The sequence below is a fragment of the Petaurus breviceps genome, unplaced genomic scaffold (assembly GCF_028583685.1).
Source record: "Petaurus breviceps papuanus isolate PSGF00001 unplaced genomic scaffold, PetGlider_PUasm1.0 90681, whole genome shotgun sequence".
In the NCBI taxonomy this organism is placed as follows: Eukaryota; Metazoa; Chordata; class Mammalia; order Diprotodontia; family Petauridae; genus Petaurus; species Petaurus breviceps.
Window position 1 is genome coordinate 797,858 of NW_027187307.1, and position 23,002 is coordinate 820,859.

Sequence of the window (23,002 nt, forward strand, 5' to 3'; positions counted from 1 at the left end):
TTCCTTCCTTCCTTCCTTCCTTCCTTCCTTCCTTCCTTCCTTCCTTCTTCTCCCCCCCTTCCACTTTGAGTAAGGGAAGATTATATAAATTATAACCTTGGCATTGCCACTTGAACTGCCCTCTCGCTCAAATGCTTGATTACCGTGAGATTTAATTAGAAAAGTGTATTATGTTAGCGCAGTAGCCTGACAAACACAATTGAACAGCACGAGTGTTTATCTCATCTCTCCCTACTCCCACCATTCTACAAAATGTGAAGTCGAAACTGGGCTCTCTGAACCTGGGGCTGCAGAATTTCCTCCCCTTGTCCCCAAAGGAAATGGGAAAATCAATTCTTATTTTACAGTTTCCTTCCTGGGTGAAGAAAAAGAAAAGCTCTGTTACTGGCTGGGCAGGGGGGTGCTGACTTCTTGGAATCCAGCATGGTTTTTGTGTTCTATTCGGTGAGAGAGGCCCCCACTGGGGGCTGGGGCTGGAAAGATTGCTTAAAAAATGAATGTGTTCATTTTCCTAACTGCCCCAGGTGAGAGGAGCAGGGCCAATTTGAGGGACCAGATCTGGCCCCCCACCTCCTACCCCAGCCTTCTGACCACTAAGGCCCCACATGGAGTAGGGAGACAGTTTGCCTCATGGGCCTCACACATTTTCCCATATTGTAGGTTGGATAGAGAATGGATAGATAATTGTGAGAAATTGGAGCATTCCAATCATCAGAGGATTTTAAAAATGGAAGAACCCTTCAAACGTCATGGGGGGGCAGGGGTGGTAGTGGGTAGAGGGTTGGTGTTGGAGTCAGAAAGCCTTGGATTCCTGCCTCTGGGGGACTCAGGTTAAGCTAGTTAACTTCACAGTGTCCCCAGGCAACACTTAAGACTATCTTGTAGATCTGAAGGTAATATTATTGATGACCTTTACCTTGGTGGAAGGAGTCTCTATGCGGGGAGATCCCTACAGTTGTGAAATAACCTGTCCAGGTGGTGCAGTGGATAGAGTGACAGGCATAGAAACAGGAAAACTCCTCTTCATGAGTTTAATTCTGGCCTCCCTTACTAGCTGTGTGAACCTGGACAAGTTACTTCATCATTTACTTGAGTTTCCTCATCTATAAAATGAGGCAGAGAAGGAAATGGCAAACAGTATCTTTGTTGAGAAAATCCCAAATGGGGCCACAGAGTCAGACACAAATGAAACGACTGAACAACGATGACAATGGCAACAATCTGAGTCAAGGAGGGCATTTCAACTGGGAGGGACCACAGCAAAAGTTTCGCAGGGAGTGGGATTCATTGTGGGGATGGTGAGGAGACAAGCTAGGCCTGATGAGAGTAGAGGGCTTATGTATGGGAAGAACAGGCAGTAAGTGGGAGACGTAGATGGGACCAGATTGGGGAAGGCCTTCAAAGCCAAATGGAGTCATTAAAGTCTGCTGTGCACTTACGCCAAAGAACATGGTACAAATCACAGAATCCTGGAACCTCTGAGCTTGGAACAGCTTCCCCCATCAAGAGTCAGCTTTGCAATCATATTCATTGATGCCATTTGCCAGTTGTGTCTGTGCTATCCCTCGACAAGTTAGTCAAGAGAGGGAAGATGAAGGACTTGCAAATTTTTTCTGGTCTACTTTAAGCAACCTTTGCTAGGAAAGAATTTCATTGGATATCTAGTCCAAATTGTATGTAAAGCAGAGTCCCCACTACACCATTCCCTCCCAAACTGGTCTCCAGTGATGGACAACACTCAGGGTGATGCATTCCACTTTTGCATAGTTCTAATTGTTAACAAGCTTTTTCTTGCCAAGAGTTGCCCTGTGCAGTTTCCCACCTGCCACTGCTCCTGGTTCTGTCCTGTGGAATCAAACTGAACAAAGCTAATACTTCTTCCAGGTGACAACTCTTTAAATTCTTCAAGTTAGCTATCACTTCCTTCCTAAGTCTGCTCCTCTCCATGCTAAAGATGCTCACTTCCCTCTCCAGCCCTGGATCCTCCTTTGTTCTACCATCCTGGTGACCCTTTGCTGCTAAGTTTGCAACCAAGAATAGCCTACCCAGCCAGCCGCAAGGAAAAATTGGATCCTTAATGAACTGAGGACTGTCAGGAATTCTTGAGGAAAAGAAATAGAAGTAAACAGAAAATTTTGACTTCTAAGCACCAGGAGAAACATAAGAAGGTAAACATGAAAGACTAATTATAAGGGATTTAATAAGGTTAAACTATTTAGTTCTTATGTGGGAAAATGATATTGGTAAATCTTAGGAATGTTATCATTACTAGGGTAGTTTAAAAGAGTATATTACACATAGAGTGAAGTCCTGGGGTTAAGTTGATTATAATGGTATAATACTAAGAAATAAAATTGAGTGGGGAGAGGTAAAATGGAGCAAATTATCTCATGCAAAAGGGGTGTGAATGGAAGAACTTTTATAGCGGATGGAAGGCAGATAGTGCGGAAACCTTATTCTCCCTGAAACTGTGTTAAAGAGGGAATAATCTATACATTTAGTAGGGTATAGAGGTCTTCTTAACTTGCAGAGAAATATAAGGACAAAGAGATAGGATAAGGAAGGGGTTCATAAGAATGTGTAGATTAAGAAATAGGAGGGTAAGGGGATAAGATAAGGGAGGGACTTTTGGAAGGGTGAGCAGATTAGTGATCAGTAAGGAAAATATGATGGACGGAAGTACCAAGTAGTAATTACAGCTTTAAATATGGGAGGGATGAACTCACCCATAAAGCAGAAAAAGAAACACATTTAAAAATGAGAGACACACATAGAACAAAAATAAAGGCCTGGAGTAGAATTTATTATGATTCAGCTGATGTAAAAAAAGCAGGGTTAGCAATCATGAAATCAGACAAAATTTAATTAAAAGAGATAAGCAGGGAAACTACATTATGTTAAAGGGTACCATAATGAAGTAATATCATTACTAAACATATGTGCATCAAATATTTAAAGGAAAAGGTAAATAAATTATAGGTGGAAATAAATAGAATCATGGCAGATTTTAACCTTTTCCTCTCAGAACTAGATAAATCTAATAAAAATAAAAAGGAGTCAAGACGATTAATAGAATCTTCGATAAGCTAGATATGATAGAGATCTGGAGAGAATTGAATGGGAACAGAAAGGACTCTACCTTTTTCTCAGTGATGCATAGCACATTTACAAAAATTGACCGTATATCAGGTCATAAAAACTTTATGGTTAAATGAAGAGACACAGAAATAGTAAATGTATTCTTTTCAGATCACAATGCAACACAATTACATTTATTTATTTTGGGAGGGGGGAGGTGAGGTAATTGGGGGTAAGTGACTTGCCCAAGATCACACAGCTAGTGTCAAGTGTCTGACGTTGGATTTGAACTCAGATTATCCTGACTCGAGGGCCAGTGCTCTATTCACTGTGCCATCTAGCTGCCCCTAACAAAATTACATTTAATAAAGGACCATGGAAACCCAGATTAAAAATTAGTTGGAGACTAAATAACCTAATCTTAAAGAATGAGTGGGTTAAAGAACAAGTCATAGAAACAATAAATAATTTTATTAAAGAGAATGATAACAATGAGACAACATATCAAAACCTGTGGGATGTAGCAAATGCAGTAATCAGAGGAAAATGTACATATCTTAATTATTACATTGGTAAAATAGAGAAAGAGCAGAGCAATGAATTGGGTATGCAGTTTAAGAAAACTAGAAAAAGAACAAATTAAAAATCCCCATTTAAACACAAAATTGTAAATCCTGAAAATTAAAGGTGAGATTAATAAAATTGAATGTATGAAAACTAATGAATAAACAAATAAACCTAGGATTTGGTTTTATGAAAAAAAATAGTAAAATAATGAAACTATTGGTTAATATGATTTTTATAAAGAAAGAAGAAAGCAAAATCACTAGTATCCAAAATGAAGAGGGTGAATACACTACTAATGAGATTGAAATGAAAGCAATTACTAGGAGTTATTTTGCCCATTTATATGCCAATAGATTTGACAATTTAGGTGAAATGGAAGACTAATTATAAAGTCATAAACTGCCCAGATTAACAGAAGAAGAAATAGAATATTTAAATAAACCAATTTTAGAAAAAAGAAATTGAACAGACCATAAATGAGCTTCCTAAGAAAAAAGCATCAGGACCAGATGGATTTACAAGTGAATTCTAACAAACATTTAAAGATCAACTAATTCCATAGGCAGGAAGGAGTCCTAGCAAACTCCTTTTACAAAATAAACGTGGCGCTGATACCTAAACCAGGAAGAACAAAAACAGAGAAAGGAAGCTATAGACCGATTTCACTAATGAATACTGAAGCAAAAATCCTCGATAAAATACAAGGTGGGAGACTACAACAATATAACACAAGGGCAATATCCCTTATGAACAAGTGGGATTTACACCAGGAATGCAGGGCTGGTTCAATATAAGGAAAACTACTAATTGGGTATATCAATAACAAGAATTACAAAAATGACATGATTATATCAATAGATGCAGAAAAAGCTTTTGGCAAAATACAACATTCATTCCTATTGAAAACACTTGAAAGGAGAAGTATAAAGGGATATTCCCCCTGAAAATGATAAGGAGCATTTACCTAAAACCATCAGCAAACATTGTCTGTAATGGGGATAGGCTATAAGCTTTCCCGATAAGACCAGGAGTGAAACAAGGCTGCCCACTATCACCAACATTATCCAATATGGTGTTAGACATGTTAGCAACAGCAAGAAAAGAAAAAAAGAAATGGAAGGAATTGGAACAGGTAATAAAACTCTCTTTTTGCGGAGAATATGGTGGTATACTTGGAAAATCCTAAAAAAGTCCAACCAAAAAAACTAGTTGAAACAATCAATAGTTTCAGCAGAGTAGCAGGATATAAAAAAAACCCACACAAATCATCAGCATTTCTATACATCACCAACAAAGCCCAGCAAGAAGAGATAGTACATTTAAAATAACAGTAAACAATATAAATTACCTGGAAGTGTACCTGACAAGTCAAACCCAGGAACTATATAAACATAATTATAAAACACTTTTTATGCAAATAAAATCAGATTTAAATCATTGGAGAGATATGAATTGTTCATGGGTGGGCTAAGCCAATATAACAAAATGACAATTCTGCCTAAATTAATTTACTTATTCAGTGCCATCCCAATTAAATCATCAAAAAATTACTTTATTGAGCTAGGAAAAATAATAACAATATTCATTTGGAAGAACAAAAGGTTAAAAATATCAAAGGAATTAATGAAAAAAATGTAAAGGAAGGAGTTCTAGCAGTGCCAGATGTTAAACTGTATAATAAAGTGGTAATTATCAAAACTATCTGGTACTGGTTAAGAAAAGGAGTGGTGGATCAGTGGAACAGAGTAGGCATACCATACACAGTAGCAAATGATTACACTTATGTTTGATAAGTATAAAGATTTAATCTTTCAGGATAAGAATTCACTGGTAAAAATGGTTGGGAAAACTGGAAAACAGTCTGGCAGAAACTAGGTATAGAGACTATAGACCAGTACCTTACACAATTTACCAATATCAGGTCCAAATGGATCTGTGACCTAGACATAAAGGGAGAGATCATTAGTAAATTAGAAGAACATAGAACGTATTACGTATCAGATTTATGGACAGGAGAAGAATTTATGAGTAAACGAGAGGTAGAGAGCATTGTGAGATTTGAAGTGGATAAATTTAATGACATTAAATTAAAAAAGGTGTTGTACAAATGAACCCAATGTAGCCAAGATTAGAAGGAAAGCAGAAAATTGGGGAAATTTTTTTATGGACAGTTTCTTGGATAAGGAAAATTCAGCTGCTCTGGTGCCTCTACCTTTTTCCCCACAGAGTCTGGGAAGGAATCAACAGCTGATTGGGCAGTGGGAAGGGTTGTAGTGGCTACTTGATCTTGTGTGATGGAGCTGGGCTGGGGAAGGTGAGGAGACTTCTTCCATAATCAAAACCCTGCTGAGGCAAAATGTGAAGAGGACCGGGTGAGGCTCTCAGCTGCTGTCTCTTCTGGTGGAGTGTCAAGGACATTAGAGAAATCCAAAGGCAGATGACTTGAGTTTGGGTCCTGACTTGCTACTTACTAACTGTATTCCCTTGGGCAAGTCAGTCTCAGGGTCTCGGGTCCCTCTTCTGGAAAAAAAAGAGCTTGAACTAGATGACCTCTGAGGTGGCTACCAGTGGGAACTCCCTGGATCCTTTGATTCCTTTCCGCTCCATCCCAGGCTTCATCTCCCAAGTTAAAGGATTAGCTGATATGTGAGAAGACTTAAAAAGGGCTTCATATAGCAGGGATGTGGGGTGGGATTAAGTTTTGAATACAGGCTCTGGAAGAAGACTGGAAGGCAAGAATAGCTCTTGGCGTGATGTCAGGTACCATGGCAAGCAAAGTCGAGGAGATCATTTGGAACAGGTGGCCTTTGGAGCAGTCACTCCCTGCCTCTCTTTGGGTAAAGTTAGTCTGTGAGGAGCAAATCATCCCCTCAAGTCCTGTGACAGTCAGGAAAACAGGCTCTGTTTAGCCAAGAACTGTTCTGGGCATGATGGACAGAGTCTGTGACAGGTCAAGTTAGGGTGTCAGGAAATTCTCTGGAGACCAAAGGATGCAGCTGTGAGGTAAGAGTTCAGCTGAGACAGTCACTGAGTAATTGTGTGCAGAACCTGGTCATATTTTTCTGGTTCTTTACAGGTCAGTTGACCTCATATGGATGATCACAGCTCGGCAGGGTGGGGTAAGCAGCGCCATAGTGGATGGATAGAACTCTGGACCTGGAGTGAGGAAGACCTGAATTCAAATTTGGCCTCAGACACTGGCTAGCTCCATGCTAGGGGATTACTTCACCTGCCTGCCTGCCTCAATGTCCTTAGCTATAAAGCAGGGATACTAATAACACCTGCTTCCCAGATCATATTTGGAATGTGCTTTTTGAATACAATAGAAATGCTACTTATTAGCTTTCTGGCTAACTATTTTATTTTTTACTTTTATTTCTTTCTCAATTATATGTAAACAAAAATTAATATTCATTTCAATTTTTAAAATTCTAAATTCTTTCCCTCCCTCTTTCCTCTCCTCCCTCCTTGAGAAGGCAAATAATTTTATATAGATTACACATGTGCAGTCATGCAAAAAATTTCTATGTTAGCCATATTACAAAAGGAAACACAGACCAAAAAGAAAAAAGAAAAGCAAGAATAATGAAGAAAGTTTTAAAAGTGTGGTTAATTCTACATTCAGACTCCATCAGTTCTTCCTTCAGAATTGTCTTGGATCGTTGTATTGATCAAAGTAGCTAAGTCATTGACAGTTGATCATTGTACAATATTGCTCTTACTGTGTAACAATGTGCTCCTGGTTCTGCTCATTTTACTTCCACATAAGTCTTCCCAGATTTTTCTGAAAGCATCCTGCTCATCATTTCTTAATGCACAATAGTATTCCAGCACAATCATAGACCACAACTTGTTCAGTCATTTCCCAATTGATGGGCATTCCCTCAATTTCCAATTCTTTGCCACCACTAAAAGAGTAGCTATAAATATTTTCTGTATACAGGGGTCCTTTTCCTTTGTTCTCTTTGGGGTACAGACCTAGTAGTGGTATTTCTGGGTCAAAGGGTACACACAGTTTTATAGCCCTTTGGCACAGTTCCAAATTGTTCTCCAAAATAGTTAAATCAGTTTACAATTCCACCAACAGTGCATTAGTGTCCCTGTTTTTCCACACCCCCTCCAACATTTGTTAATTAGCCAATCTAATAGGCATGAGGTAGTACCTCACAGTTGTTTTAATTTGCATTTCTCTAATCAATAATGACTTAGAGCATTTTTCATATGACTCTACATAGCTTTGATTTCTTCTTCTGAAAACTACCCACTCATATCTTTTGACCATTTATCAGTTGGAGAATGATGCATATTCTTATAAGTTTGACTTGGTTCTCTATCTAGTTGAGAAATGAGGCCTTTATCAGATAAACTTGCTGTCAGTTCCCCTCCCTCCACTTTCCTGCTTTTCTTCTAATCTTGGCTGCATTGGTTTTGTTTGTGCAAAACCTTTTGAATTTGATGTAATAAAAATTATCAATTTTACATCCTGTAACACTCTCCATGGCAGCTAGGTGACACAGAGGATAGGGTACTGTGCCTAGTGTCAGGAAGACATGAGTTCAAATCCAGTCTCAGCCTTACTAGCTGTGTGACCCTGAGCAAGTCACTTAACCCTATTTGCTTCAGTTACTCATCTATAAAATGAACTGGAGAAGGAAATGGCAAACCACTCCAGTATCTTTGCCAAGAAAACCCCAAATAGAGTCATGAAGAGTCAGACACAACTGAAATACCTGAACATCAACAACAATGCTCTCTGTGTCTTGTTTGGTCATATATTCTTCCCTTATCCATAAATCTGACAGTTAAAATATTCCATGCTTGCTTAATTTAATGATATAACCTTTTATGTCTAAATCATGTACCCATTTTGAACTTATCTCAGCATATTATACGAATGTTAGTCTAGACCTAATTTCTACCAAGATGCTTTCCAGTTTTCTAAGCATTTTTATCAAATAGTGGGCTCATGTCCCGAAGCCTTGGATCTTTGGGTTTGGCAAACACTGAATTGCTATGGTCATTAACTACTGTGATCTCTGTATCTAATATATTTCACTGATATACCACTCTATTTTTTGGCCAGTACTAGATTATTTTCATGATTACTACTTAGTAATATAGTTTGAGATCTGGTACTGCTAAGTCACTTTCCTTCACAATTTTTCATTGATTTTCTTAATATTCTTGACCCTCTGTTCTTCTGGATGAATTTTGTTATTATTTTTTCTAGCTCTATAAAATATTTTTTGATAATTTGATTAGCATGGCACTGAATAAGTATATGAATCTAGGTAGTATTGCCATTTTTTTATGTTGGCTTGGCCTACCCATGAGCAATGAATGTTTCTCCAGTTGTTTAGATCTGACTTTGTTTGTGTGAAAACTGTTCTGTAATCATGTTCATATAGTTCCTGGGTTTGTCTTGGTGGCACACTCCTAAGTGTTTTCTATTGTCTATAGTTGTTGTAAGTGGAATTTCTCTTTTTATCTCTTCCTGCTGGTCTTGTTGGTAATATATATAAATGCTGATGATTTCTGTGGGTTTATCCTGCAACTTTGCTGAAGTTGTTCATTATTTTCACTAGGTTTTTAGTTGATTTTCTGATTCCACCATCATATGGTCTGCAGAGTATGATAATTTTCTTCCATCATTGCCTATTCTAATTCCTTCCCTTTTATTTTGTCTTATTGCTATAGCTAGGCTAGTTATTGTTAGTAATGCCTTCTGGGGAGACATGGCCAGTCCAGGGCATGTATGGTGGTAGAGACTAAGCCGAGAGAATCATTGGAGCCCCAGGGTGCTGACCACTGGAGTGGGATATGCTTCTTCCCTGTGGCTGTCACACTAGGTATATTGGTACTAGTGGAGGACTATAGGAACTGGAGGACTCTCAATGGAATAGCCTTCCTGTGTGCCCCTAGATGCTTGTACCATGTGGGAGGCACAGGGTCATCAGTGGTGCTGATATCTAGTGTTCTCTGGGTATCCTAGGGACCCCTTGCCTCTCACCTCACTTTCCACTCAAGGGTCCAAGTTCTCAGTTAAGACTCCAGGCACAGGAGAAGTCAGTCCTTGTTATCTGGTTTCCTTTCATTGCTTGATTCAAGAAGAATCTCAAATTCAAGAAAAAATCAGCGTCCTCCATAGAGGTCGCTCCAGGAATTGAAACATACTCAACAGTCAATTGGAACTGCTTAGAAAAGGATGGATCTGACCCTTCTGCCTAGTCCCTGACTGCCCCATTAGCTTGCTGATCAGTGGGTCAGTTCCCTATAAGAAGTGACAGGAGCTGAGTTTTGAAGGTAGCCAGGGATTCTACCAGGCAGAAGTGAGCAGGGAGTGTACTTCTGAGATGGGAGAGGATGTACAAGGTCACAGAGAGGAAAGATGGAATGTTGTAGACAGGGAATAGCAAGGCTGGCTAGAATATAGTATAGGAAGGTGAGTGAGAGGGTGTCAGAAGACTGAAAAGGGCTTTAAGGGTCTGATGGGGAAGGCTACATTTGATCCTAGTGGCAATAGGGAGCTCCTAAAACTTCTTGAACAGGGGAGTGACGTGGTCAGCCCTGTGATTTATGAAGATCAATTTGGCAACTGTGGGGAGGATGGATGAGAGAGGGGAAAGCCTCATTAGGAAGAGATTGTACATTGTAGGAGAGAGGTGATGAGGGCCTAACCGTGTATGGTAGCCATGACAGGAGACAGAAGGGGATGAATGGGAGAGATGTGCACAGACAAGACTAGGAGACAGATTGGCTATGGGGGTGAGAAAGGCACCATGGGAATGATGCTGATAACTCTACAGAAATGAGGAAGCTGGTTCAGGCCTCAGAAAGAGTCAAGGCCAATCAGATGAGGAGCTTCACTGCCTTTTGAGATTCCCAGCTAGCTTTAGTAAAATGGGGCAGTGTGCTCAGTAATCCATCTCAATGTTTTTGGAATGCCTGAATGACAGACAGAATACTCTGGCCAGGACCAAGATCATCCAAACAGCATCCTGGCCTTGAAAATGCCACCCTCACAAACTGACCCAAGTTGTATCAGGATCAGGTCCAAGCTTCTGTGTAAATCAACAGTGGCCACTGCCCTTCCAGCCTGATCAAGACAGGGAGACAGTCTCAGAAAAAAATAATCCCACCCTCTGGGCCTTGCCACAAAGCATGGTTCCCCATGGCTTTTCACACATAAAGAGGCTCCCAAGAGGATTGGGATCAGTGGGATGGGAGGCAGTGTGAGACAGCAGATTGGAGCCCTGGCTTTGCCACTTAGGTACTGTGGGAGCTTGGGCAAGTCCTGTCCCTCCTCCAGGCCTTAGGGAGAGATGCCAATCCAGCCCTGCCTGCCCCCACAGGAGGAGGTCACAGATGGGAAAGGGGGAGATGCCATTGCCCATACTTTTGCTTATCATGTCATGTGCACACGCTGACCTTGGGCAAGTGACTTTACTTCTCAGAGCCTCAGTTTCCTCATCTGTAAGAATACTACCTTCTTCACTATGAGGTTCTACTGAGATAACAGGTTGTCGATTGCTTTGCAAACTTTCACACAATGGGGATGTTAATGACTATTGGCACACTCTGCTTTGGCATTGTAGATTTGGGGCTGTAACGGGCAGTGTGGTGGCCGTGGCTCCTGGCGTGTGTTGGGGGTCCCCTGATGGCGTCTTTGTCAAGCTCATCTCTTCTTCTGCTTCTCCAAGCTTTCAGCCATGCAGCATGCTGACAGCCAGTGGTTCACTCACTCAAGCTTTTAGCTGTACTCTCATCCCACAGACCTTTTCATCTCTCCACTTGGGCATTTCTCTCTGTTCTGCTTCAAGGCTGGCCGGGTGTTGGTGTTGGTGTGTTCTGTGCACCTGGGGCCTGTCTTCGCAAATCAATAGCCCATCTGCTGTCTTGCAGCAGAGGATTTCTGTTCAAAGTCCTTTAACACCATTCATCCCATAGACATGAGTGCCATCTTGCCCATATAACTCATCTTTTCGAAATGGTACCCAACTTTGGAAGTGCTGAGATATCTGGCCTGTGTCTGGGGAGCCTGGCTTCTCTCATTCATCTCTTTTCTGTAACACACACAGCTCAGTGCAACTAAGGTTTATTAAGGTCCTTTCAGGTGCCAGGCCATTCTGTGGCTACAAGGGTGAAAAAAAGATTCCTTATCCTTAGGGTCTTTTACATGTGCTATGAGACCTATGGCTCTGACATATACCTAAAATCGATTATGAGCTAGAGTGTAACAGGGCCTCAAGAGATTAGTTAGAATTTATGTAAAGCTTTCTGGGCAGTGATTGCCATTATCACCCCCATTTTACAGATGAAGAAACCAAAGCACAGAGTAGGTAAGAAGCTTGTCCAGGGTCACAAGGCTAGTATAGATCTGATGTTTGATCTAAATTCAGGTCTTCCTGACTCTGAGTCCCATGCACTGGGATACTTAGAAGAATGTGAGGGACAGTTTGCTTTCATCTGGGCCAATGGGGAAGGCTTCAGGAGGGAGCCTTGAAGGCAGAGAGAAGTTGAATGAGTAGGAATGTCGCTGAAGTGCCAGGCTTTGAACTAGCCCTGGCTGTTGCCAGAAGACCTGAGTTCTAGGGTTGGGGATGATTCCAGCTTCATACTGTCAGAGCTGAGGCAGGGCAGAGTGAGGTCCAAGAAGTCCCAGACAAAGCTAAGCCCTTGCACGCCTGAAAACTGCTCACATGGTCCTTTGGGGCTTCCCAGACAGGAAGAAGCAGTTCAGACAGTGTCAAAAGCAATCCACCAGTCTGTCAAGCATTTATTAAGTGCTCTTATATGCCAGGCATTGTTCTATGGACTGCGGATATAAAAAATGCAAAGTGTCACTGCCAGGAAGAACTCATTGCAATGGCAGAATAATGGTGTAGACACAAGATGCATTGGAGGAAAGCTCAGAGCTAAGGTGCCAGCATTTCAGGAGACCGAGAAAAGTGAGAGTGGAGCTGAGATTTGAAGGAAGCCAAGGAGCCTAAGAGATGGAGACAAAGGGGAGAGCATTCCAGACATGGGAAAGCTTGGATTGGGGAGAGGAGTGTCTCTGTGAGGACCAGCTGGGAGGCCGTGCCACTGGATCTTAGAGTATGTGTAAGGAAACAAGTGATGAGAAGAATGGAAAGGTTAGAGGGAGTCAGCTTCTGAAGGGCTTTGAAGGGAAAGTGGGCGACTTCCTCTTTGATCCTTGGTGTACCAGGGAATCCCTGGAGTGTGGCAGTGTGCTCAGATCAGCACTTTAGGACAAACTCAAATGGAAATGTGGGCCATTAATAGGGAAGAATCTCTGGGGGCCACATACTGACTTAGCTTTAAAATGTGAGATGACCTGTGGTTCATTATGTTTTTATTTATGATGTTAATATTTCCCGATGACATCTGAATCTCGTTTCGGGTGCATCTGGTTCGGGTCTGGTGGTGTGGGCCTCATGCAGTGTCTTGCCACCTTCTTTTAGGAAGGTCACCTTGGTGGTCAGCGGACACTCGAGGCAGGCAGGCCCTGTCCCCAGCAGCTGTTGCAGTAGCCCCCAGGCCTAGTGATAAATGGGGGAGTAGTGTCAGAGGAAAGAAGGGGACATGAGTGGAAGATGTGGTGTATGTCAATGCCACAGGCCTTGGCAAGAGAGTGAGGAGCAGAGAATGAGATCGAAGTTGTGAGGCTGAGGGACCCTCAATAGTGAGAGGGAAGTAAAGAAGAAGGAAGGGTCTGGGGGAAAGATGAGTTCAGTTTGGGATCTGGGGAATTTGAGAGGCCTATGGGGCAGATTTTCAAGATGGCTACTAGGCAGTTGGAAACTCAAGCCTGGAGATCCAGAAAGAGGTTAGGGCTGGAGAATCAGAGCTAGTCTAATTGTTGTCCATTTATATAACATGGCACACCTCCCAATGCATCCTTACAATAATCCTGTGACAAATAAGGAACTGAAGTTTAGAGAGGATGTGGGATATCCCGTTGGACACAAAGGGAGTGGCAAAGATGAAACTGGACCCTGATTTCTCTGTACTTTAAGTGACCCAGGGCTAGTCACTCACATCTGCCTGCCTCTGTTTCTTTTAACTGTGAAATGGGGATAATAAAAGCACCTACCTCCAAGGTTCTTGTGAGGTCAAATGAGATAATATTTGTAAAGCACTTAGCTAGTGCCCGCAAGATAGTAGGCACTCTATAAATGCTTATTACCCACCCTCTTCAAAGTATAGAACTTTTTTCATCACACCATGCTGGCTCTTATCTTATCAATCATTCAAATCATTCACCCAGTTCTGAATCTGTCTAACCAGCAGTGGGTGCTAGACTTGGGGTCATGAAGACCTGAGTTCATATTCCACCAGAGACAGCAGCTGTGTGACCTGGAGAAGTCTTTTCTCATTCCTGGGCCTCCTCTGTAAAATGAGGGGTTCAGTCATAATCCCATGCCTGCATCTCACCATATTTTCCACAGGATGCTGCTCAATGCTGAATTCCATGTGTCCAATGTCTACAGCAATCTCCAGACCTGCCAATCCCAATTGTGACCTTGGAAGTTATTGGGGGGAACCATTAGAAAGGAACACTCCCCCCCAAGAAACCAGGGCCTAGGCAACAACTCCAGGTACCAAGGCCTCCAAGGTTCTATGGCAACAGGCCCTTCTGCAAAGAATCCTTGTCATTGGGGAGTCTGTCTCTTGTGACCTGATCCCAGGATCCTTGGGAATACAACATGTACTGTAACAGCATTGTACAGTATGGTTACAATAATGTAGTAGGCCCCTGGGAAGTGGAAATGAGGCTGCCTTTCTACTGAATTTCTGCTAAACCCTGGAGGGTGCCAAGTCTCCAAAGAGAGATGCATGTCCCAAGCCCAGGGTGGGGGGGGGACAAGGTAATCTTCCCAGCTGCTCCTGGAGCATGGATTCTCTTTACTCTAGAGGCTACTGTGGGCCAATGGAGGTGGAGGGAGGCAGCAGGAGTCTCAAAAGTGTTACTTTAGCTCCTTGCAAAGCTTCTTAGGGAAAAGATGAGTACGCTGTGGTCAGGGAGGCTGCGTCTCCTTCAGAAGAAGATGCTGCATGGAATACTGAATACTTTTCTCTCTGCATGAGATGACATTAGTAGCCCAGAAATAGAATGCACTGGAATGAAGCTCACAGCCATAAATAGGCGACTGCGGGTCTGGAAGTACAGGGGGATTTAATCAGGAAAATGCACTTGGAATTTGCACAAAAGAGCTGAGGAAGAAGAAGAATTTGAACCAAAGACTGGATAGCCACAGAAGCAATAGTGTGGTGACCAACCGTTGGGTCACTTGGTGCCTCCAATCAATGGCAGGGCCGTGGAGTTTGTTGGGAGAGAAAGGAAGTAACAGGCCACAAAGATGAACTCAGTCTACCTCAAAATTTGGCTGGATTCTGACCCTGTTGGTGTTTGCCACTAAACTCCCTCCAGTAGAATCCTTGAGAAAGCCTCTGTCCAGAGTACCCAGCAGGGAGAGTATGGTGACCGCAGAAAAGCTGCTCTGAATTTGGAGGTGATCCGAGCTCATGGCCATGATCTGGGATCTGGGATCTGGGGTCTGCTCTTGCCTGGTGAGCCCTTTGGAACAGTAGATGGCCTGGCCTGGGCTTGTGCTGCTCAGTGGTACCTCTGTTAGCTAGACAGATATGATGGTTGACTTTCATCTCTGACACTTCTGAGCTGGATGATCTTGAGGAATGAACAGAGTGGAATGGAATTGGGGTCATGGGAGTGGGCCTTCTGGAGTGAGGCATTCATCCAAACCCATGTCTAGAACTGGGAGGCACCACCCTCAGATTACAGAAGAGGAAACTGAGGCACATGCCAGAGCTGGAATTCAGCTCTATTTTCATTGCACCACACTACTCCCTCAATGGACTCCATTAGGAAGAGGGAGGCAGCACTTGACATTTAACAAAATTCCTTTATAGACATTATAATAATAGCTAACATTTATAAAGCACCTACTACATGCCAAGCACTTTACAGTTATTATCTTATTTAATCCTCACAACAACTCTGGGAGGTAGGTGCTATTTTTATTCCCATTTTATGGATGAGGAAACTGAGGCAAACAGAGGTAAAGTGAGTTAGCCCAGGGTCACACAGCTAGTAAGTGTCACAGGCCAGGTTTGAACTCAGGTCTTCCCACAATCGACCGGGGAGGCAATAAGAACAGTTAACATCATCACAGGCAGGAGGGGATGCCAGATCATGGCCATGAGCTCGAATTACCTCCAAATTCAGAGCAGGTTCTTCGCGGTCACATATTCTCCCTGCTGGGTACTCTGGACAGAGGCTTTCTCAAGGATTCTAATGGAGGAACTTAGTGGCAAACACTAAGGCCAGAATCCAGCCAAATTTTGAGGTAGACTAAGTTCATCTTTGTGGTCTGTTACTTCCTTGGCCAGTGATTTCCTTCTCACTTGCTGGACACTCTGTGGATAAAGCATTTTAAGCACTCATGATATAAAGCTGAGAAAGCAAGATTGTTCCTGCTCATCAGGAGCTTATAGTCTAAGGGGAAGAGAATATAGAGAGAGGGGAGCACAAAGGGTCTGAGGTGGGGGTGGTTTCTTGGGCAGAGTCCAGGATTTTGGTATTCCCTTTTCTCTTTCTTCTCAATGCTTTCTCCCTCTCTTTAACAAAACTTGCTCTTAGGAAGGGATCTGAGAAATCCAGGTACCCTCTGTCAAACTTAAAAACCCAAATTGGATGGCCAAAGAACTCTGCTTGCCCCCCAAAGGTTGGTTAATGGATCAGGGGCAATCTGGAAAGAGTCTTCCAGCATTTTGTGCCAGGGTTCTGTCCTGTCCCTCTGTCTCTAGCCCTGCTTGGGTCAACATTGAAAGTAGTCTTTGAAGAAGACACAGAGCTCAGGAATAACATCTGATGAGGAAATAATGACAGAATCAAGACTCAATATGATCTCAGCATTGGACTGAAACAGAGAAGTTGAAGATTAACAAAGACAAATGTGAAATCCTGCATTTTGGTTCAAAAAATCAATTGTCCCCACAAAAGTGGAGACAGCTGGCTTAATACTAGTTCATGTGAAAAGGATGTAGGATTTTAGTTGGCCACAAGTTCAATATTTCTCTGCTGTTACATGGCAGCTAAACAAGGGAATCCAATCTCAGGCTAATGTCTAAACAATGGTGTCCAGAATGAGGGAGGTGGATCACATCAGTAGGACCAATTCAGTTCTGGACACCACAAACATGGATAAACTGGAGACTTTTCTATAGATATAGATATTATATAGATAGGATGGGGAAAAGTCTCACAACGATGACTTAGAAGGTTCTGCTGAAAGATCTACAGATGTTTAGAATCGAGATGAGAAGACTTATTGGAGAAATGAGGCACCTAGGTGAGTCATTGGATAGAGTGTCAATCCTGGAATCAGGAAGACTCATCTTACTGAGCTCAGATCTGGCCTCAGACACTTATTAGGTTTGTGACCTTGGGCAAGTCACTTAACCCTGTTTGCCTCAGTTTCCTCATCTGTAAAATGAGTTGAAGAAGGAAATGGCAAATCACTTCAGTGTCTTTGCCAAGAAAACCCCAAATGGGCCCACAAAGAGTTGAACATGACTGGAACATGACTGAACAAAAAAAAATTGGAGAAATGATCAATGTCTTAAAATATTGGAAAGGTCATCAAGACAATGGAAGAAGGACATTTTGCTTTATGTAGTTCCAAGGGGCAACACTTGTAATAATGGGGGTCAGTTGCAGGAGGAAAATTCTAATGCTGTAGAAGGCAGTACTTCCATGTTATGAATATGTAATGAATTTTTCATCACTGAAGACATTCAAGGGGAGGCTGGACAGAAGTTAACTTTTTCAGGAAGTTGCTGTGAGGGGTTGTTGGCACTACCAGAATGGGACTGGATAAGATAACCTCTAAGGTCCCTTCCACCTCCCTGATTCTAAACCTGCCTGCAAACTGGAGACAATAATGTGTGATCTGTCCAGAACTGGTGTGAGGGCTAAATTACATGGGATAGTGGTGACAAAAGCACTTTGTAAATTATAAAACATTGTAAAGATGGGGTGGCATGATCGTTGGCTTCCCCCTCCTAGCTGGAGCCCATTAATATACAAGGCCCCTGTAAGGGATGGTTAGTATTTTATCAACATCCTCCTTACCAATGGCATTGGAATATATCACGAAGGACATATGGGTGGGCTGATCATGATTTCTGGGCCCCTCCCCATCATGGCATTGCCGTCTTTTACCTTATTTCCTACTCCAAAGGCAGTAGTTACTGCTTATCTAATGAGAAATCTAATCTGGCCATCCTTCACTAGCTATGCAGAGAGTTAATGATCTGTTGTTGACAACAAGGCTTCTCCAAGAACTTTATAAATCTCATAATCAATAGCTCTTGGTTAAAGATTAGAAACATTAATATCCTTTGGCTTGAAGTTAGCACTGATGTCACTTCAGTGGCAGGAGCGAGGGGGAAGGGAGGATAAGACTGGGCTTGCATCTGTCAGTAACAAGGGGAGAGGTTGGGTTGTGTGGAAACCAAGCCTGTTAAATCTAGCTTCCTTCAGGGAATCCTTCTGAAGGAGAGACCTAGGGGAAAACTTTGCTATCCTTGCACACTGAGGCAGGGTAACACAAGACCATTGCTGCATATGAAGCAAGGGGGAGGTCTAAGCCCCCTGAACTCAGAAGTGCCTGGCTGGTTTTTAGCATGGAAACTCCTTGAGGCACAGGGCATAGCCCACTGTTCTGGCACAGAGTAGGTGCCTAACAAATGCTTGATGAATTGTTGTCCCAAGTACCTTTGAAAACAGCTGCACAAAACTCCTGAAGCTTGGGATAGTGTGCCTTCCACCCTAGAAGCAGAGCCCCACTTTAGAAAAGAGTTAAAAGTCAAGAAATAGACTGGAAAAAAAGAGCAGACAAGAGAAAAAAAATTTGAATATAGTAAGTTACTATGGTGACAAGGAAGGTCAAAACACACACTCAGAAGAAGACAGCAAAGTCAAAGCTCCTACATCCAATTCCTCAAAGAAAAATATGAATTGGTCTCAGGTCATGAAAGAGCTCAAAAAGGATTTAAAAATCAAGTAACAGAGGAAGAGGAAAAAGGGAAGAGAAATGAGAGTGATGCAAGAAAAATCATGAAAAAAGTCGACAGCTTGGTAAAGGAGGCACAAAAAATACTAAAGAAAATAACCTTGAAAAATAGACTGGGCTAAATGGTAAAAGGGGTATGAAAAGCCAATGAAGAGAAGAATGCCTTGCAGTGAACACTAAAAGAGTCTCCTGCTTTCCAAAACTCAGGGCACAATTCAAGATTTCCCAGATGGAACTGAACTGTAGCCCTGGAAGAGAAAAGGGCGCTGGGACCTGAACTTTTCTTAAAGGATGAGAGGCTTATTGAACTAGAAAAGTCTGTGTCTGCAAGGAACCTGCCAAACTCATGGAAGACTCACTTTTTGGATGTTACTTCACTGATGTGCTACCTCTCTCTTTAAGTTTACTTTTTTCTTCTTGTCTTCATTGACCTTGGGTATTTTCTCATGCCAAAGGAAAATGCCTTTTCAAGGTAAGCAAAGGCCTTGATTTCATGCCATAAGAAGAAAAGTTAAAGGAACTGGAGAAGAGAAGACTTTGCTGTGGAAGAGTTGCTACATTGGATCCTAGAGGACAGAACCTTAAGCAAGGGTAGAGGTTTCAAAGAGGTAGCTTTGGGCAGGGTAGCAGGACAGATTTGCTAACAGTGAGAACTGACCAAATGCAGGCTGCCTGAGGAGATAGTGATCTCCCCATCCCTGGAAGGCTTCAAGCAGAAGCTGGTCAATCAGTTTCTGGGTGTACTGAAGAAAGGATTCTTTTTCAGGTATGGATTGGACAGATTTGCCCATCAAACTCTAACGAGCTAAGACTCTCGGTGTACCAAACAGTCTCCACTGCCAGGGCCAGCAGGGCTTGCTCTTCCTGCCAGCAAGGCCAGGAAAAAGCATTGTGATAGCTCATTAAGATCTTGTCAAAGCGATGCTCTGATCAAATCAATGACATGAAGCTGGCAGGGGGCTCCCCAGTGCCCTTTGATGGCTTTCTCTGACACTCCCAGCCACTCTAGTGGGTGAGAAGGGAGGGTGGAGAGAGAGAAATCATTACCAATGTTTTCACCCTCATTTAGTTCAGATTAAACATATTATGATACAAATGTTAATGTCTCATGAAAACAGGATTATTGACAATCCTTGACGGTTGGCTGACGCATGCCCAGGGTACTAAACACTCTTTTTCTGGTTGACATTTTGCAAAGAGTCTGAAATGAAGATGGGGGTGGGGGAGGTTGCAGGGTCAGGAGATGAGAGATAATCATAGGGATTTTTCCTGCCCCTCCAAGCTGTCACTATTTAATTGTATTCAGCTCTAACCCTTGGTGAGAGCAGCCGGCTGGAATTATGAATATGAACCCTTTCAGATTCTTAATTCCTTTCTAACCAATGGCTGACTGGCTGCTAGAGTAGGGTTTGCATTTTAAAGAGCTTCTTGGCATCTTTCCACCACCTAGTACAATACAGATAATTCCCTAACAACGTGCCAGAGATAATGCAATTATCGTGGAGTTTCCATAGACATGTTTTATGTTATCTACTTAAAAGAATCCTATTTCCTTGCTGTAATCTAATCTAACACGGACTTGGCTCTCCTAAATTAGAAGGATGGTTAAAAGACAACTGGAAAAGGATAAGGCCTGAATGGACCAAGGACTTTGGTGCCTTTCCTTGGAATAGAAGATGGCAGTTAGAACAAGAAGGGGCTGGGGAGACCAACCTCCTCACTTGACAGAGGAGGAAACTGAAGGGAAGGGACTTAGGGTCATGGAATGTCACAAGTGATCATCTAGTTGTCTTCTTTCATTTCACAAAGTAGGAAACTGATGACACCTGGAAAAGGAAAGGAATTTACTTAGGGTCTCATAGGTGGCAGAGCCAAGATCTGGGGTAGCCCATGTTCCTAAAGAAAGCATGGCCTCCTTCGAGGGGCCTCCTCCCCATAATCCTTGAGTGCTCAGGGCTGCCGATATCATCGGAGGCTGAATGAAGTAAGAACGCACATGTCTGATCATGTCACCCTATGGTGCCTCTAGGAGAAAATGCCAACTCCTCTCTTTAGCATCTAAAGCCCTTCACAGTTTGGTTTCAAACCATCTTTCCAGGCTTATTTCCCATCACTCCCCCTCACACACTCCACATTCCAACCAAACTGGCACGTTTCCAGTTCCCCATAGATCTCCCACCTCCATGGCTTTACACAGGCTGCCTGTCACTCATGATGAGTAGCTCCTCCTCTTGAAAACTATAGCTCCATTCAAGGCTCAGCTCAGATGCGTTTGCCAGTCCTGTGTGTGCACACTTCCCCGACACCTCCTAAAATGATTTCATCCATAGTTTCTAATCACTTCCCTTCCAGTAGAGTGTGACCTCTTTGAGGGCAGGGACTATCTCACTTTCATCTCTGTGTCTCCAGCACCTAGCTCAGTGCCAGGCACAGCAAATGTGGGTCACTCTGCATGTCACTTTTCAATGCTTTCTAGAGAACCATATTGGGCTTGAAAACCATACTTCCGTAACCCCTTCATCATCTTTGGCCAAAAGAGTGGTTCTATTATCTTTTCTGTTTAGACTCTAGCTGCTAATGCTTTCTGGCCCTGATCTCTGTCCCTTCCCCAATGGTGCTATCTCTGGGAAGTGGAAGGGTCTAGAACGGGGTTTAGCATACCATGGAAAGTGATTATTAGGGAGAGGGTGGGGGTTGAGCCCAAAGCATTTCATTATTTGTAATAAAAATAACTATAGAACTTTCAGTGACATGCATGTTCCTGGCTCCTACTCACACATCCCAAGCCCTCCCACCTGCGTATCCTCACACACGATCACCCCGTTCCTGCTGGGCACAAAATAGCTGGTAAGTACGTTCTTGAGGGGCTTATTTAGGATGCTTTCTTTCACTTTCACTTCCTGAAAGTGGTTCTCACTTAGTCCATCAAAGACAAATCTTTTCCCAGCCCCAGCCCCCAGGCAAGTGCTAACTCTCTTGACCCAGACTGCCTGACCGAGCACCTATAAGTCTGACACCTCCTGCTTCTCCAAAACTAGATCTGGGTCTCCCTTGCTCTCACCTGCCTCCCCAAGCATCTCCTAAGCTCCCACTTGGATGTAGTTACTATATGAAGACCAGGCAGGGTGATGTATGCAGCCCTACCTAAGGCTAGGCTGCTTCTCCTTCTTACCTGGTCTCCTTAGCTTCCTGGAGCCCCTCCTTGCTATGAAAAGTTTCCCCTCTTGCAGTTTTAGCGATTGCTTTGAGCACAGTAAACATGGCAGTCTGGGTGCTTGGTGAGAAGCCTTGCTTGGCTAATCGTTGGAGGCCTTGGATTGGTTCAAGCAGAGAATTATGTGCCCTGCTGGGCTATAGAGGATTGTGCCTCATTTCTGTGGGGAGTCTGAACTGAAGACCAGCAGGGACTCAGGTGGATCAGGGAACCCCCACCCCACCCGTTACGGGCTTAGGGATCTCAGCATGAAAGACCTGTAATGCCCACCACCATCTGAAAAGTATCAGAGGGGGCAGTACCAAGGGGCAGGCTGGGCAGGGCGGGGCAGGCTTGATCTCAGCTGTGTCAGCCTCAATGGCCCAGAATGAACCCCACGCATCCTAGTTTTCTTGACTCACACATTCTGCTACTCTGCGTCGATCACCCATGGATTTTTCTAAACCATCTTGAGTCTATTTTAAGCTTGTACCACCTTGTGGTTTTATGAGGTTATATTACCTCCAAAGTAAACTTGGCCAGGGGTGAGGGAAGGGCAGAAAATGCCCTGTTTTGAGCCTCAAAACCTCTTCTAGAATTGCAGAATTTGGTGGAGTCTGTGTCTTTTCAGTTTTTTCAGTCTACACAATTTTGTTGATTCTGTAGCCTTCATCTTTCTAGCATGAAGAGTTTGAATGGTTAGCTCCAGTCTGAGATTCAGGAAGTGCCTGATGAAGTCCTGGCCTTCCAGTGAGCTTAAAGGTCAAATGTCTCTGACCCCTTGGAGCCAATCACTTGCTAATGCTCACCATTTGTCTTCCCATCTCTCCCACCCGACCACTTCTCTGCACTCCCACAGTGCCCACCTTAGTTCAGGCCTCCAGCACTTCTCACCTTGATTATTGTAGCAGCCCCAGCCTCCTCATTGGCTTCCATGCCTCCAGTCCAGCTTACACACTGCTGCTACCAAAGGGGCTTTCCTTAAGGGCAAATCTGATTGTGTAGCTCCTCCTCAGCTGACTCTTCTAGGGTAAACTAGGTGAAATTCTGTAGTGAGCTTTTG